The following is an 18,403-nucleotide window of genomic DNA, read 5'->3' as shown; positions in this document are numbered from 1 at the left end:
TCCTCCTCCTCTTACCCCTTCTTTCCCTCTTCCTTTCCTGCAGCCAGTGGTTCAGTTAGTCCGAATGTTGCCATGGACACTGAGGATAGCTCATTGGTTCGAGCATCAGCCTAAACATAATTTCTTTATTACTAATTTACTGGTGCTTAAAACTCAGTCTTGGAACCCCAGCCCAGGTAAAGATTTACCTTCTAATTTGCATGCTTCACAATATTCAATTAGTGCTTGACAATTTCTCCAAAAAGTTGTGTAGCAGGGTAAAAGTAAGTTATATTAAGCCAGGGTAAAAGTGACCCTAATTTCAAGCACCAAGGAAATAATTTTTCAATCAATATCATGGTTATATCATTATTTATTAAAGTGAATTATATCAATATCTATAGGTTACCAATTTAAAAATGTAACACCACTTACCTGATGTCATTACTGTTCTAGAAGTAGCCAATTGTCACATTTGTAAGCACTACTAGTGCAGTGGAGAAACAAAGGTGGCTTGGGTCCAAAGAGGCCCCTTCCCTGGATCAGGGTTTAGTGGCACCATAGGTTGTTGCCAACTTCCATGTACATTTTGGCCTGTTTACCTTTATAAGTCATACCACATGCATTCAGTATCTGCATACATTTAAACTCAGAAGAAATATGTATTAAAGCAAAGCATATTTTTATGGGTTTTATGTACCATATTTCATGAATTATTTTATTAACTACCTTTGAAAAAAATAGTTCTGCCTGACCCGGTGGTGGTGCAGTGAATAGAGCATGGGCTTAGGACACTGAGGACCCAGGTTTGAAACTCTGATGTCACCAGCTTGAGTGTAGTATCATAGACATGACCTTATGGTCGCTGGCTTGAACAAAGGGTCATTGGCTCAGCTAGAGCCCCCCCCCCATCTAGGCATGTATGAGAGAGCAATCAATGAATAACTAATGTGCTGCAACCAGGAGTTGATGCTTCTATCTCTCCCCCTTCCTGTGTGTGTGTGTGTGTGTGTGTGTGTGTGTGTGTGTTTGTGTCTGTCTGTCTCTCTCTCTCTCTCTCTCATGCTAAAAAAAAGTCCATATAAATGTATAAACTGGATCATGCCTGACAAGAAGATTTATAAATTTCAGAATGTCCTCTCACAGGTGAATTCATTAATTTCTATGACTTTTTAAAATATGTTTCAGAGAAAATTCAAGAATCATCATTGTTGGCATTTTGGGCCAGATAAAATTGTTTGACATTACATCTGACTCTATCATTCTGTGATTGGCTATAATTATGCTTTTTCCTAATAAGTTGATCTTGTCAGTGTTAGTTCTATATCCAATTGATATAAGCATTTATATTAAACCTCAAAATAAGTGCTGGTAGCATCCAGAATATAAGTCAGGAACTCCTGAAAAAAAAACTTCTGCTTCCTTTCCAATTATGACCACATTTAGCCTTATTAGTAACTAGTAATAAGTTACTGGAGATTCTGGAACTGGGAGGTAATTTGCAGTGAGAATTCACAGGCTGGAGCATCTGGTCAAGTTACTCAATGTGGTTATCAATGGTTAGTTCTTGAATTTCTTCAGTTAGTAAGCTCACTTGGACTTAGCAAAATTTATGATCATTTTAAAAGGCGAAAGATTTATGCGAGCTGAAGAGAAACCAGCATATTATGATCATTTTAAAATATAGCCGAGAAGACAGGATTGACATGATTGAGCCCATAAGAGAATGGTGTAGGTATCTGTTGGTTCAACATGCCAGACACTGTTTTCATCACAGACTTCACAAACATCTCTGAAGGTGCGTGCACAGTTGGCTTTCAGAGTTCAGCCAGTTTTGTAACAACATAGAATGGCAGGACAGCCTGCAAAAAGATGCTCTTGCACTTGTATTATACGTGGATTCACTGAGAAGAGAAATATACAAAGTCTTGGCTGCAGAGTAGATGGTCAACCAGAATCATGCCACTGGCAGAGGAAATGTACAGAATCACACCTTTAGATCTTTCTACCATACCAGGCAGCATTGATTGTGTCATCTTACAAACAGAAAGAACATTACTATTTATCAGTTTCTTGATGGTACTGTCCAAATCAGGAATGCCCAAAAATATTTAGGATACACTTATGACATTCCCTAGTTGTTTACAAAAACACCAATTTTAAGACCTGCCAAGATCATTGCAAATTTTATCATAAATATTTTCAGATGCAAAGTCAACAATGATGGTCCTTGTTTCTGTAAGGTATTTTTCCCCGCCGAGAAGAAAGGAAGGGGCCGGAGCCACAAAGTGTGGAATAGTAAAAGGCTTTATTGAGTACAGAGCACATCCCACCTGGCGAGGTTCCCTGGCCCCGAGGAAAGGTGGAGGCCAAGGAAGTCGCAAGTCGTGACCTGCGTGGGAGATATTTAAAGGGTCCCTAGGGTGGTTGAGCTAATATGACGTGGTGAAATCTCACTGGCTGGCAGATGGTCGCTTTTTTCCAAAGGGCTCCTGTGAAGCCTCTTTTGGCGTGCTTGGTTGTGGGCGATCCTAGCCAAAGTTCCTGGGCCTGACCTTTCCCATTATTCACTGACCTTACATTCTGACCTTTTGTGTTAAATAGAAAAGGGGCACCGTTTATTCATCTGGCTACTTCCTGATGATTAGGGGCATCATGGGGAGGGGGAGATCAGAAGGTGGTGGCTTTGAGGGGTGTCAGGAGGAACATCTGTGTGGCCGTGAGTTGAGAAATTTTGCGGATGCAGTCCTGTAAGAATTTTAAAAAAAGAAGAGTAATAGGGGAATTTTCAGGGTCCAGCCTTTTGGTGAACTGGAGATGGATGGAGTCCAGTGGTTCTGACTGCCCGTGGTCCTGTAAAGAGGCAAGCTTGAGGCAAAACTGCATGTCAGGAGTGGTGTAAAAGGGGAAAGGAAGGGGTCCCATCAATTCCCATAACCGAGACCTGTGAGAGAACTAGAGGTCCAGAGTGTGATGGCAAAACAGAGAAGGTAGCCCCCCTGTCCACAAGAAATGAGATGGACTTACCCACTAGTTGCAGCATACCCTGGGTTCTCTGAGTCCAGGCCGTGTCCTAGGAGTTTGAGCGATGGGCCTACCTGGCTGGATTGTCCTCCCATTCGGGCGGGTTGTCCTCCACGTAGAGGCACTGAGGAAAAACCTGTTGCCCAGAGGGGCAATCACTTCACCAGTGACCGGGCTGCTTTCAGTCAGGGCAGGGCTCAGTGGGCAGCCATGGGCAGGGGCCCTGCTGGGACCAGTGGTCCTGCTTGCCACATTTAAAGCAAGCTTCTGGTGGGGTTTCTCTTTGTGGCTTGGATTTGGGTCGGGCACTTTCTGTGTCTTGCCTCAGGGTTGCCACAAGAGTTTGGGTTTGGAGCATTATCTTCTGCTGCATGCAGGCCTGGCAAACAGCCTTGGCCTGTTTCTACTAGTTGGAACCATTAAAAACTTTATATGCCATGTTCACAGGTCCTGGATAGGGGTTTTGGGGGGTTGAGAATAAGAGGAGGGCGGCTCGTGTGGAGCCCGGCACCCAGATCCCACAGGAAATGCTGGAGCCAAAAGCAGGACAGGGCCAGAACTTCCTGCAAGAAAATTGGGGTTGAACGTCCTGAAAACCAATGTAAGAGCCAATGCCAGGCTAAGAATGGCCTGATGGAGGAGGGGTTTAAGAGCACAGTGGAGAAGGGAGGGCCCCTGGCCAGCAGAGGAGGAGAAAGAGAGATGGCAGTGGTGAATAAGAAACAGGATTTTGCAAAGGGAGGGAAGGGAGCTCTCAGAGGGAAGAGATCCAAGCACAAAAGTGGTCCGCAGAGGGACCAGAGAAAAGTCCCGAGAGAAGGGTGCCCCCTGGGGTCAGACAGGAGGGAAAGAGAGTTGGGAGTTCGCAGAGAAGGAAAGATTAGGATTGGAGGTTTTAGGTGAGGTTTCTCTGGCCAGAAAAAGGCCTGTGTGGTGAAACAGGTGGCACATAGATTAAGGATGGGTGCGCGAATAATTAGAAGCCGTGTATGTAAGAGATCTCCAATCAGTTCCCAGCTTTTTTGGCGATAGTTTAATTGGTGAGGGTGTTAACACTGAAAGTCCCTTCAGGAGGCTAATTCAGTAGGTTCTGTGGCCTGGCCACAGCAGAGAAGAATAGTTTCTTTTTCTTTAAGGAGGGAGATTCCTGTGCCCCCACAGCCGCCCTCAGTCCTCAGAATGGTCAGATTTGAGTATTAGCGTCCTAAAACTCAAGGTCTGGCCATGGATGGATAAGGTAAAGTGGATGTGCTCCGGACGTCTCCGCAAGCACACGCACTCAGAACGGAAAGACTTCACTGACGTAGCTATGGTTTCAGACAGGGAGTCTCGGCAGAGAGAACTGAGGGGAAGGCTGGAGGCAGGGGAATTACCGCATTGTGCGCCAAAGTGGGTGGAAGGTCGGAGATCCTGGTTCTTTCTCGGAGGGGATGGGTAAGAGGATCGGTCCTTGCAGACTTCAACTCCTCCCGGGTTTTTGGCACCAAAATGTAAGGTATTTTTCCCCACCGAGAAGGAAGGAAGGGGCCAGGGCCACAAAGTGTGGAATAACAAAAGGCTTTATTGAATACAGAGGGCGTATCCTGCCTGGCGAGGTTCCCTGGCCCCTAGGAAAGATGGAGGCCAAGGAAGTTGCAAGTGATGACCGGTGTGGGAGATATTTAAAGGGTCCCTAGGGTGGTCGAGCTAATATGACGAGGTGAAATCTCACTGCCTGGCAGATGGTCACTTTTTTCCAAAGGGCTCCTGTGAAGCCTCTTTTGACGCAGTTGGTTGTGGGCGATCCTAGCCAAAGTTCCTGGGCCTGACCTTTCCCCATTATCCACCGACCTTACAGATTCCATTTAGAACAGCAGTTCTCAGCCTGTGGGTCATGACCCACAGGTTGAGAACCGCTGATTTAGAATTTTCCTCTTACTTAACTGGAAACTTGGTTCAGTTTATCCTGTGCTCCACTCATAATGGCAACCTTCATTCTACACTTTGCAAACTCTTCTGTTCTGTGACAACTGCCCATTTACCTAGCCCCAGTTCCAACCCAGTCTCATGATCCAAACCCCAGACTCAAAAGCTCATGAAGCTACATGTCTAACTTAGTAGAATTTAATCAGTGCATTCAGATAGTGTCAGTCTAGTCTTGCAAAAATAATCTTTACCTATCAAATTTCACCTAATGGTTCTAGAATCTATTGGGTAATCTGTCTAGATCCATTATTTCATTAAAGGTTGCAAATTGGTGATTTTCTAATCCTATCATTCATTCAGCTTTTATTAGATGAAATTCTTATATAAAAAAGAATTTCCCCCTTTAGATTATTTGATTACTATAAAATACAGGTGATACAGGAAAGGCAGGGTAAATGACAGATTTTTAAAATGTTATCACTATTTAGAATAATGAATTTCTGTAACATCATCTAATGATGTGAAATTAAGTTTTTTTGCTTTTAAATATCAACATAAGCATACTTCTCTTTAAAAATTGACATTTTAATTAGTTTCAAATGTTTTGTTTTTTAAGTTTTATATATTTATTTAATTAGGAAAGATTTTACAAACAAAATAGAAACACACTCATAGCCTGATCAGGCGGTGGCACAGTGGATAGAGCATCAGCATGTGATGCTGAGGACCCAGGTTTGAAATCCTGAGGTCATTGGCTTGAGCGTGGGGTCACAGACATGACCTCAAGGTTTATGGCTTGAGCCTAAGGTTGCTGACTTTAACAAGGAGTCAAGGCACATATGAGAAAGCAATCAAGGAACAACTAAGGAGCTGCAAGGGAGAATTGATGCTTCTCATCTCTCTCCCTTCCAGTCTATCTCCCCTTCTCCCTCTCTCTCTCTCTCTCTCTCTCTCTCTCTCTCTCTCAATAAAAAAGATAAGAAAGAAACATGCTTATAGATAGAGAACAGACTGATAACTGTCAACAGGGAGACAGGTTGCAGGGCTGGGTGAAAAAAGATTAAGCCAAAACAACAAACAAACAGACAAAAATCACCTCTAAGACATGAACAACAGTATGGTGATTACAGGAGGGAAAGCTGGGAGGGAAATGGTTGAAGAGGGTAAAGGGGGATAACTGGTGAAATAGGTGAACACCCAATACAATATACAGATGATATGTTATTGAATTGTACATGTGAAACCTGTATAATTTTATTGTTCATTTTCAATTAAAGTTTGCATTTGATGTCAATTAACACCAGTTTCAAATGCACAACACAGTAGCTAGACAATGACACAACCTACAAAAAGTTCCTCCGGTACAACCAGAACACAACTGGAACCACAGGTAGTCATCACATTACTGGCCACATTCCACATGCTGTATTTTACATGCTTATGACTATTTTCTTTTCTTTCTTTCTTTTTTTTTTTGTGACACACAGAGACAGACATAGGGACAGACAGACAGGAAGGGAGAGAGATGAGAAGCATCAATTTTTCGTTTTAGCTCCTTAGTTGTTCAATGATTGCTGTCTCTTATGTGTCTTGACCAGGGGGGGATACAGAAGACCAAATGATCCCTTGCTCAAGCCAGCGACTTTGGGCTTCAATCCAGAGACCGTTGGGCTGAAGCCAGTGACCATGGGGTCATCCATGCTCAAGCCAGTGACACTGTGCTCAATAGGTGAGCCCCTGCTCAAGCTGGTGACCTTGAGGTTTTGAACCTGGGTCCTCTACATCCCAGTCTGACACTCTATCCACTGTGCAACCACTTGGTCAGATCTCATGACTATTTTCTAATTACCAATTAGTCTTCCTTAATCCCTTCACCTTTTTCAACCTGTTCCTCAAACCTCCTCCCTTTGGCAACCATCAGTCTATTCTCTGTAGCTAGCACCATAAAATTATTTTCAATTTCATTTTGTATCAGTCAATAATATTTTGATAACTATGTTTGGAGCCAGGTAGGTCCAGATTTACCTGGGAAATCAATTAGTAAATTTCATAAATGCCTAATCACAGGGTTCTTTACCTGAAACTATATAATATAATATTGCTCATTAACTGTAATTGAAAAAAAATAATTTAAAATGAAAAACAGCCCTGGCCGTTTGGCTCAGCGGTAGAGCATCGGCCTGGTGTGCGGGGGACCCAGGTTCGATTCCCGGCCAGGGCACATAGGAGAAGCGCCCATTTGCTTCTCCACCCCCTCCCCCTCCTTCCTCTCTGTCTCTCTCTTCCCCTCCCGCAGCCAAGGCTCCATTGGAGCAAAGATGGCCCGGGCGCTGGGGATGGCTCCTTGGCCTCTGCCCCAGGCGCTAGAGTGGCTCTGGTCGCAACAGAATGACGCCCCGGTGGGGCAGAGCATCGCCCCTGGTGGGCAGAGCGTCGCCCCCTGGTGGGCGTGCCAGGTGGATCCCGGTCGGGCGCATGCAGGAGTCTGTCTGACTGTCTCTCCCTGTTTCCAGCTTAAGAAAAATATAAAAAAATAATAATAAATAAATAAAAAAGAAAGAAAAACAATAGGAATAAAGCTGAGAAGATGTTTTCTGATTTGTCCATTTTATTTGCAAGAGGCTTATCTAAAATCAAGTGTTCAAAAGGATGCTGGAAATGTGTCCCCACATCTGGGGAGATGTGTCTCACTTATTTTTGCATGTCCTTACCACTTAACACTATTGCCCCACTCTCACAAGAAACTTGGTGTTTTTCTATTATTACATATTGTGTTGTTCAAATTTCATTCTCCGTGAATGAAATCTCAATTGGTGCACGACAAATCTGTGCATAAGTTTACATAAACTATGAAATACATCCATCAAAAATAAGTACTGTGTTTCTGCTGTGCCAGGTAAGTGCTAAGGGTGAAAGATTTATCTTACCTTAAAACACATAGTTTATGAACTAGTTTCAGCAAGCTGTAACACAGCATCCTTAACTAATTCATATCGCCCCGGTCAATTTTGTGAATATTAATTTTAAGTATGTGTCTGTATTCAGTACCAGCCTGAGCGGTCCGACACAAACAAATCGTTGTTGTGTTTCATTTTATTTTGTAGTCTTTGTATCCACCTCCCAGCAGTTACATCCACTGACTTTCTCAGGCTTTCTCACTGTATCTTCAGTGTCCGACTCCATGACTTGATCCTAACGTGGCTCTGAAGTAGCCGATTCTATGACTGTGGCTAAATCTCGCCACATGGGGGCACTAAACTTCCCACGAGGACACGCGCCAGTTGAGAGGGGGCAAGGGTCGAGTTCAAAGTTCACATCCTGTTGCTGGGTGTGGTCTGAGGTAAGACAGGTCCCAGACTGCTTTACTTAAAATGGCTGTAAATTTTAATGACTCGGGCTGTGGCTTCTATTACAGGGAGGTTGTAGATTTTATAAGTACTAAAATACTTACAATGGAGGTGATCGGTGCTTGTATATGAGGCACATGTGTGAGTCGTGGGCTGACACAGAGAAGGGGTTGCGGGACATCCTGGCTGACTCGGCAGTACCAGGGGCCAGGAAGAAGAGTGCATGCGCCCGGAGCACCTTGGCCCTGGCGGTGCGCTTCACCTATAGGCAGAAGCAGAAGGATGAGGAAAAGGTTAAACTGCTCCAGGAGCAGCTGGAAGAACAGAAGCTGCTCCTGATGCCTTGGTAGGGGTGGTGGCTAGACTCAGGGACAGACAGTAAGAAAAAGGGGGAAGGCTCAGCTCCAACTTCAACAAAATCTCTCCGCCTTTCGCGGGGCGGAAGCAGAACCAGACATCATCAGGAATGAGCTCCTCAGGGTGGTCAGTGCTCACTCTCAGAAGCCGGACAGAACTAAGGCGCAGACAGAGAGGAAGGCGACAAGGGCAGAAAAGCTTCCTTTTGCTCAGGCTGCAGCAAGTCACTGGGGGGGGGGGGTGCAGCAAGCAGGGAGGCAGTGAGCGGATTAGGCCAGGAGACTGCTGCCACTCCTGTGACTGCAGCTGCAGCGGGAGAGGCAAAAGGACAGAAAGTGATTCCAGTCAGTGGAAAGAGCCAGCAGGTAGCTATTTTCCCTTCCTCTGGGCCCTTGGGGACCCGTCCCTGGCTAGGGCTTGCTACTCCAGGCTCCCTCCACATGCCCTTACTCACCCCTACCTACAGACCTCCCACAGGAGTGGCAGCGATTCCCACTGGGAGTCATTTCAGAGCTAGAGGGATGGGTAAGCGTCCTCATATCAGCCAGTATGGGCCGGAAAGATCTGAGGGGCAGTCTGGCCTCCATTCCTCTGCACGCCTCACCTTTAGGCGCAGAGAGGGATGGATACTGGAACCTTGACTCCTGTCGTTGGGTGAACTCCTCATGGCGAAATACGTTTTAAATGTAAAAAATTCCGACTCACAGGGGAAAGTGAAGCCTCTGCCCCCAATTAGGGACCTCACTGAATGTTAACAAATTCATTTCCTGACGTGCTCTTCCGATTTTGAAAAAAAGGACATGTTCTTGATTAGATGTCATGTAAACAGACAATCAGAAAGGAGTAAGGTAGCAAGATCAGAAAGATTGTCTTAAACCATGCCACTCAGAAACGTTGTTTCCTATGTGCTTTCTGCTCTGAGTAGAACGACATATGTGAGTTTTATAAAGAGTTACATTAATATAAATATGTATAGCTTTCTTATGAAAATAGAATCATTTTGAAAATTAAGTTTATCACTGACTTAAAACTGCTCTTCTATTCATTTGGTAAAACTTGGGAAACAGGGAAAAAATACAAATAAGAGAATGAAAATCATATAAAATGTCATCACCTTGAAACAGTCTTTACAGCTCAACCTTGCCAGTCTCAGTGGTGTTTGCAGACAGTCCCACACACATGCAAGCACATATGTGCATGTGTGCAAGAATGTGCTATTCTTATTTCTAATATGAGATCCAATTTTGAGAAACGGTGTTTAAAAAATTATATCTATTTGAATTTGGAAATTCTGGAACACACATGTATACACATAATGATAATGTAACCAACTGGAATCAAGTTTCCAATATCATGTTGTATAACTTTTCAACCCTTTTTTGCCATATCTAAACACACACATATATATGTTATTATTAAATTGGAAATTTTTTCTCATTTCTAAAGTAAGAAATATTACAGAAGCAAAAAGAAGAAAATACTTTTTATACATAATCTGATTATTCATACAACTAAATTTAAAATTGTATGTATTAACATTATTTCCCATCTTTTTGTAGAGGGCTGTTTGCCTGGAAATTACTTTTGTTATTTTATGTGTTCCTTCTTTGGTTCATTTAAAGAACCAGCTCTTGATTTTATTAATTGGTTTATTACTTATGTACTGTCAAATTCATTCATTCTTCTCCCTTCTACTTTCTTAAGGGAAAGTATTTTTTGTTTGCATCTAAGTTCTTAATTTCATGTTCAGTTGATTTATTTTTTGTGTGTCTAATATTAAAGGTAAAAAACATCTGTCAAGTGCAACTTAGTCTTTCTACCATAAAAATTGAATGTATGTGTGCATTTGTGCATATATGTGTGTGTATGAACATTATGTGTGCATATAAACTTTTATGGTGTGTATATTAGAAAGTGTGTATTTTATATATATTAATATGCAATGTATATATATTACACACACATATAATTTCTCCCCTGTTCTGAGATTCTAATTTGGAGCTCCTATTTAAAATAGTAAAAATTGGCAGGAAGAGATTTTACTTGGTAAATATTTTTTCCATGGTTTTAAACTACGTTTCAACTCTGTGGGGGTGGTGCACGCACCACAGAATGCAAAATTGGGGAATCAAGCATGGTGTGTTTGGATCCATGCAAAGATTAGGACATTTACACTAAGTTTATGCAATAACTTTCTGAATCTTTCATGTTTATTTTAATAGAGAACAAAATCATTTTTTTTTCTTTTTTTTTATTTTTTTCTTTTTTTTTCTGAAGCTGGAAACAGGGAGAGACAGTCAGACAGACTCCCGCATGCGCCCGACCGGGATCCACCCGGCACGCCCACCATGGGGCGATGCTCTGCCCATCCTGGGCGTCGCCATGTTGCGACCAGAGCCACTCTAGAGCCTGAGGCAGAGGCCACAGAGCCATCCCCAGCGCCCGGGCCATCTTTGCTCCAATGGAGCCTTGGCTGCGGGAGGGGAAGAGAGAGACAGAGAGGAAGGCGCGGCGGAGGGGTGGAGAAGCAAATGGGCGCTTCTCCTGTGTGCCCTGGCCGGGAATCGAACCCGGGTCCTCCGCACGCTAGGCCGACGCTCTTCCGCTGAGCCAACCGGCCAGGGCCGAGAACAAAATCATTTGAAATACATAATAATGCCTACAAATTGTGTGTAGTTTTTAAGGAGTTCTCAATGTCAGAGGAATGTAATAATAATTAGAATAGTCTGTAATGTAGGTTGTGCACTTTAAGACATCAATGTTGTGAAAACCTATAACAACCTATAAAAATTAATCCACAGAAACTTACTGCTTGGGAAGCATAAAAATTGTCGTAGCCCGAACATTTTCCCTATTGAATCTTGCTATGCATGCTTTTGGGTTTTCTGACATTTTACGTTGCTTTGCAGGGTTTTAACATATTGAAACACTGCGGTAATAGGTCAAGATTGTATATATATCTAAGAGCCACCAAAGTATTCATGTTCATTACTCAAAGTGATCTATGGAGGTAATAGTTAGAATAAGATAGCACTAACAAAATACTTATGATGGGGAGAAAAGCCTGTGTTCAAAATCCAGGACTTGAATAAAGATATAAATGTCTACATTTTGGCCCAAAAAATAAAAATTAGGAAGATTTATTTTCTTTAATGATAAAATTTTTTTGTTTTAAAATTTATTTTTCAATAACAGTTGATATTTAATATTATACTAGGCCCTGGCAGGTTGACTCAGTGAAGAGAGCATCAGCACAGTGAGTGCATATCCCTGGTTCATTCCAGGTCAGTACACACATGAAAACTGAACATCTGCTTCTCTCCCTCTCCCTCTTCCCCTTCTCTCCCTCTTCACTTCCCACAGCCAGTGGCGTAATTGTTCTGAGTGTCAGTCTCAGCCACTAAAAGTAGCTCAGTTGATTCAAGCATTGGCTCCAGATGGAGTTGCTGGGTAAATCTTGCTTGGGTCGTATGCGGAATCTGTCTCACTATCTCCCTTCCTCTCACATGAAAAAAAAATTATTTTGTATTAGTTTCAGCTGTATGAAATAGCAGTTAGTCATATGCACAACAAGGTGTTCTCCCCAATATTTTAAGTACCTGCCTTGTACTAAACATAGTTATTACACTATTGCTGACTATGTTCCTGATGCTGTACTTCACAGCCCCATGACTATTCTGTAATGCCCTATGTGTACTTCTCAATCCCTTCACCTTTTTCACCCAGCCCCACAGTCTTTCCCTTGCTAACAATCAGTATGTTCTCTGAAAAAATTAGGAAGTTTTAGCCCTGGCTGGTAGGCTCAGTGGTAGAGTGTCAACCTAGCTTGTTAATGACCCAGGTTCAATTCCTGGACTGGGCACACAGGAAAAGCGCCCATCTGCTCCTCTTCCCCTCTCCCCTCTCACTTCTCTCACTCTCTGTCTCTTCTCCTCCCATCCTGCAACCATGGTTCGATTAGCGTGATTTGCCACCGAGTGCTGAGAATGGCCCTATGGCTTCTGCCTCAGCTGCTAAAAAATGGCTTTGATTGCAATGGAACAAGGTCCCCAGATGGATAGAGCATCACCCCTAGTGGGCTTATCAGGTGGATACCGGTCAGGCTGCATGCAGGAGTCTGTCTCTGCCTCCCCTCCTCTCACTAAAAAATAAATAAATAAATAAATAAACAAATAAATAAATAAATAAATAAAATTGGGAAGATTTGTAAAAGAGCCTTGAAAGCCAGTAGTTTCATGTTTTCCTTTCCATTTATATGTAACAGAGTTAGCGAACTTGAGGTGTGATACTAGATAATTCATGCTTTTAGATTTCTTATGTTTCCCTTAGAGGAAGGATTTCCAGCTAACTACACGATGTCCAGTTAAATTTGAATTTCAGAGAAATGACAAATTGTCTTAGTAATAGTATGTACCAAATATCGAATGTATTTTTATTTGCTCTGACAACGCAACCAGCAGGGAGACTGGAATTTAAGTTTCTTTTCAAATAAAAACAGTAGACTCTCTCAGCAGAGAGGAACCTTCGTGCAAGTAAAATTAGGAGCGAGTTCCTGGATCCACAGTTGAAGAGCCAAAGAGAAGAAAGAGAAACTAGAAGCACCTGAAATTTGTCAACAATGAAATGTGAATGCATGAGTTGAATCTGACAACACATAGCATGGTATGGCAGTCAGGGTGGTGAAAAGGGATAAACTGTGAATATGTGCCCTTACCCAGGAAGTCTCCTGCTCTGTCACTGCAGTAGTATAAAGGGTCTCTACAGTCACCTCACCCATTATCAGGAGCATCAATTAGAATTAGTGCTGTACCCCAGTGCTCAGATTATGGCTCTTTATACTGTTCTCTAATAAAAAGTCCAGGGCACCATGAAGGGTAGCTGGCACCAAATCTTAGGCAGAATAAAGCAAGTTAAGCCTGGAATACCTTTCCAGTTACAGAAAGTGAGAATGTTCACTGGGGGTACAAAAGACAAAGAGACCTGAAGAGGGCATTCACTGGGAGGAGTGACACTGAGCATTGAGAAAGAGGCCTGCTTGCAGAAGTCTCTGGGCAGAATGAAAGCTGAGCATCAAAAAAGGAAAATGAGCAACAATTGTAACCAGTTGAAATAGCTGAGTCCATTAAAAATAAATCCATGAAAGTACTAAACACGTACAAGAAATGTAAAGTGTGCTAAGACAAGAATTTCCTGTTTCCTGTAAAAATGTTGTGTATTGCTAGATCCAATTACTCCTCGCTTTTTTTCAATGAAGAAGTTCACACCATTGCTGGAGACATATGGACTACATGAATAGTTAATATGTAAAGATGTAGAAGTCTTGGAGAGAGAAGGATGTGAGAAAGTAGAAGTGTTATCTTCTTCCTGTAAAGAGATAATATAGAAAGACATACAACAACAGGGAGTAATACTCTGGAATAAAAATGTACTGTTTTGGAATTTGAGAGTCTGTGGACTTGTTATCTTTGAATATATGTATCCTGATTTATTGATGTCACCCCATTAAAAAAATAAAATTATATAATAAAATAAATAAATAAAAATTAAAAAAAAAAAAAAAGAATTTGTAAAAGCTTTAAATATTTATGTGTTATCTTACTAGAAACAAAGATGTTATAAATTTTTGGATTTATCAAGATGTCTTGGTCAATGAAATAGATGAAGACACAAAGAAGGAGGATGCTAGATTGTTTTCATTTCTGTGACCGCATTTTGGGCTTGCGTGCTCATGAGTGCCTTTGAGTATGATGGTTGTCTGATATTTATCCAGGTGATGTGATCATAGCTACCATAAATAAGCCAGTTCTTGTAAATTCACACTGCTTCCGGTGTTCTGTGGGCTGCTACTGCCACACGGAAGGAAATCTTAGACGGTAAGGGTCGGGTCAACATATTTGCGCTGCATCAGTTCCCTTAAAAACTCAACCTCCTCCCATTACCCCCGCTCAATGCTCAACACCCATGAAGTCATTTTCTCTGTCTGCTCCCTTCCCTCCAACATCACTAATTTATCATTTGGTTTGTGTCTACTAACAGTAAAAAGGGTCCAGTTTACAGATTTATCATGGAAATTATGAGACATGGTTTTTAGATTGTCAATTTATTGAAAGCTCTTTTGTTCTGGGAAATTCCTTGATATTCTAAAACTTTGCAGTTATGGGGCCAGTGTTGGGATATTTTTGTGTCCTACTAATTAAAGTATTAGGCAAAATATGTAGATGCTTGACTTGGGGTCAGGAAATTCATTCTCTAGAAGTGCCACACACAAGGAGGAGGTGTGCAGGCTTGCGCTCCTCCTAGATATGAGAGTGAACTGCTACACTCTTCGCTGCCATTTTATTCTTTCCTGAGCTACATTTCCAGGCTAATCCACAGTATGTATTATTTCTGTCTGTATTCCATGTCTTGATGGAAAATCAGTTGCAAGTCTACGCCTTCCCAGCCTCTCTCACCCCCCAAAATATCCCTCAACCTGATGTACACAATGAAGGCAGGCTAAATCACCAAGCCTGTGTAAGGAGGCTGCAGCCTCCTCAGAACCTCAGAATTCTCTTCCAAGCTCAATCAGGTTGCTGGAAGAATTAGTTTCTTATTGTTGTTTATGGCTGCAGGAGAGTGGAACACCGACATGAACTGCTCATAGCATTTGTGAAAATTCTCATGAGTTGCCATGGACCAGTGCGGCTCCTAATAACAGTGCGGAATTAAGGAAATACACTTGTCAAAACAAAGATGATGGGACCGGGAGGACTCTTCAAACTGCCTGGCAGTATCCAAGTGCCCCATAGCCCCAGTTTGCTTTATTATATAGACATATGCAAATCAAGGACCCTGATGCAAAGTTGCACATCAAAGGCTAAGACAGGAACTCCCCCAAGGTATAAAACAGGATACATTAGTGAAATCTACCAATATCTGAAACAAACAAAGAGTCAGAGGAAGGGCATGTATATTGCTTCCAGCAACCCAAGGAAGCAAGTGTAGTGGGTGCAAATACTCAGCATCAAAGCCAAATATGGAGATGGAGGGGGGAGAACTTAGCCTTTTGCTAAGCCTTAAAATCTACAATGGCTTTTTGCCATTTACGGTCCACAACATATCCCCCTTTTCTTTTTTCTTTTTAATTTGTGTGCTGAGATTTGCACTCATCTGATTTCTTAGTTTCCCAGATTCTAATTTGGAGGCAGATGGAAAAAATACAGAACAAATATAAAAGTAGTATAGCCAATGCTAACAGATACCCAAAACAAGTATACTAATACATCACAGTGATTAAAGCCTTTAAGCAAACTCTTTAAGCTAATACAACAAGAATCTATAAAAGAGTAATGTCCTTAACATGTTCACTAAGTCCAAGTTGGCACCAACACCACTCCAAATCTCTGCAAATGCAACCCAACCCCAGGTCAGTCCATCAAAAACTGTCACAGGAGCAAGAGTCCAAGAAAAGTCCACATTCAGGAAAAGTCCACATGGCACTGGAATTGCTGTCACACTTCCACACTCTGCAGTTAGCATTAAAGTCCCAATGACCGCTGCTCCCAGCTGGCAATGACCCATGTAGACTGGAAAAGCCATCTGCAGCACATATGAAGATGGAACTTCTGTCTTCTTTAAACTGGAAAGATGAACCCAGGGGGCCTTATACTGGAGCTCTACAGCCATGGGGTGGTGAGGAGAACCTTGGGATACACTAAGGTGGGTGGCAGAGGTAAATTTGTAAGTTGGCAAAAAAAGGAAAAAAGGAGCTCTAAATTAGGAGTAGGTTCCAGCCTAAAATATGAGTGGGGCATTGAGGCAGGAGGAATAAAGGAAAGACTATATATTAAACAAAGCAGCAGAAAACAGGACTATCAATATCCACAACAGAGATCTTTGAGGGAAGAATAAAAACCTGAATATTCAGGCAAGACATAGTTAAGTGGCCCTTGTGTAAATGAGACCAGTCTACCGGCTACTTAGAAGAAATACCCCAGGCTTGTCCACAGTGTCATAGATGGGGCCAACGGCCCTGGGCACCTTTTAGCCTTCAGTGGCAAATCCCAGTATTCTGGGCAAGGTTAGGTCACAGGTGGCTGGAGCAGGGCTGGAAGAGACTGAACCCTCCCTTAGAGGAGCAAGGGGGAAGCTTACCTTCCAGTGTCCCTTCTTCCTCACAGCAAAAGCATGTAAGCCTGGCAGGCTTTGGCTCAAATAACCATCCTTTCCACTATTGAAGCAGGGCCCTGATGAAGTTCCAGTTGGAGCATTGGAGCCCTTGGGGGCATATGCCAAGAGCTAGTATTTTACCTGATCTCCTTTGGGCTTTTTCTGCCTCTTGGTACCTTAAAACCCATGCTCAGAAGATCTCGCTGAGGAGCTTGAGTGTCCCTATCTGCCAATATATCTGGAGCTATTTGGAAAAAGACAAAACAGTGTTATTAGCTGAATCAAATAAAAAAGGGTAGAAGTTTGCAGGACAAAAAATTTGGCATCTCTTGTACATCAGCATTCAAAAGAAACTGTTTGAAGTAAAAGCATGACTGGGTAGACCTGCAGGAGCTCCAGGACATGACTCCTCCCCGCCTTTCTTTTTATATTGTTTACAATTGAATCTTCAAGCAAATGTTAAGCACACTTTACAATATTTTGACTTCAAAGATTGCAAGAAATTCTTGATTTTGTTAACTTTTAACAAAAATAGAGTAAATGCACCTTCAAGCAACATTCCCACACTTAACAAAACGCCCCCTTAACATTAATTAACAGGCACTTTAGAGAGTACACATCAAAACTGAAAAATGCCAGTGTGATCTTCATTATTCTCCTACAGCAAAAAAAATCTTTACACTTTTATTATGTAAATCTATGCTGCTTCAAGCCTTCCACTTGCGGCCTGGAGCAGCCTGGCCAAACCAGCAAGTCTTTTGGATCCAAAATGAGCACGCTTTACTTATTCCAAACAAAATTATATTTATGTAGGGAAATGAAATTATTTTTATTTTGTTTTCAATACTAGAGCTGGCATTTCCAAAATTATTATTATTATTACTTTTTATGTAAGAACTTAATTCAGGCCTTATAAACAAAGACACTTAGACATTAAACAAAGACTTCACATACAATCACACAAATCAAGAGTGAAATCCAGGGTTTTAGAGATTAAACTATAGCCTGCTTGATTTTAGGTAGGGCTACCTTAATAGGAACGTAATAAGGATGTATACTAAACAGAGATCTCTCTCGAAAAATCTCAAGATGGCCATATGAGATTTCTGTTCAGCAATACCCAAATCAGGCCCCCCTTTCTCCCTCTTTTCAAGCAATGGATCAGGAAAATAAAATGATCTAAAACATTAAAAAAATAGATAATAATAATTGAGAAAGGGAAGAGAGTATAGTAAAATAAGTCTTATGCAATTGCTCTTGTGAAGTAAGTCTCTCATCCAGAATCATGGTGTCTCACCAGTCATACAGAGATCCACCGAGGAGCTTCAGCAGATCTAGGAAAAACACACACATATCCTCGGCCCCATAAGAGAACAAGGTCTGGCCCTTGCCAGATTCCTGTGAGTGGGTCCCTCCATCGCACTTCAGGGAAGGTTTTTCTTGCAGGGTTCCAGAGTCTCTCTGCTGCTGAATGACCCTGTCCATCAGTATTCAAAAAATTTAAAGTAAAAAGAGCATGACAAAGAAGATTTGCAGGAGTTTCCTAATACTTAAGTTGCTATTTGGCTCCTAACTCTGAACACACCTCACAATGCACTAAACAAATCAGTAAGTCTTAAGGATCTACATTCTATTCTATTTAA

At 42.0% G+C, this 18,403-nt stretch overlaps 1 pseudogene; it reads right to left on the bottom strand.

Moving 5' to 3' along the window:
* Positions 1–1,600: 1,600 nt before the first annotated feature.
* LOC136385994 (very-long-chain 3-oxoacyl-CoA reductase-like) lies at positions 1,601–8,091 on the bottom strand (annotated as a pseudogene).
* Between the last annotated feature and the right edge of the window lie 10,312 nt (positions 8,092–18,403).

The sequence above is a fragment of the Saccopteryx leptura genome, chromosome X (assembly GCF_036850995.1).
Source record: "Saccopteryx leptura isolate mSacLep1 chromosome X, mSacLep1_pri_phased_curated, whole genome shotgun sequence".
Taxonomy (NCBI): Eukaryota; Metazoa; Chordata; class Mammalia; order Chiroptera; family Emballonuridae; genus Saccopteryx; species Saccopteryx leptura.
Note: the sequence above shows the minus strand (reverse complement) of the source record. Positions and strands in the feature narration are given on the sequence as shown.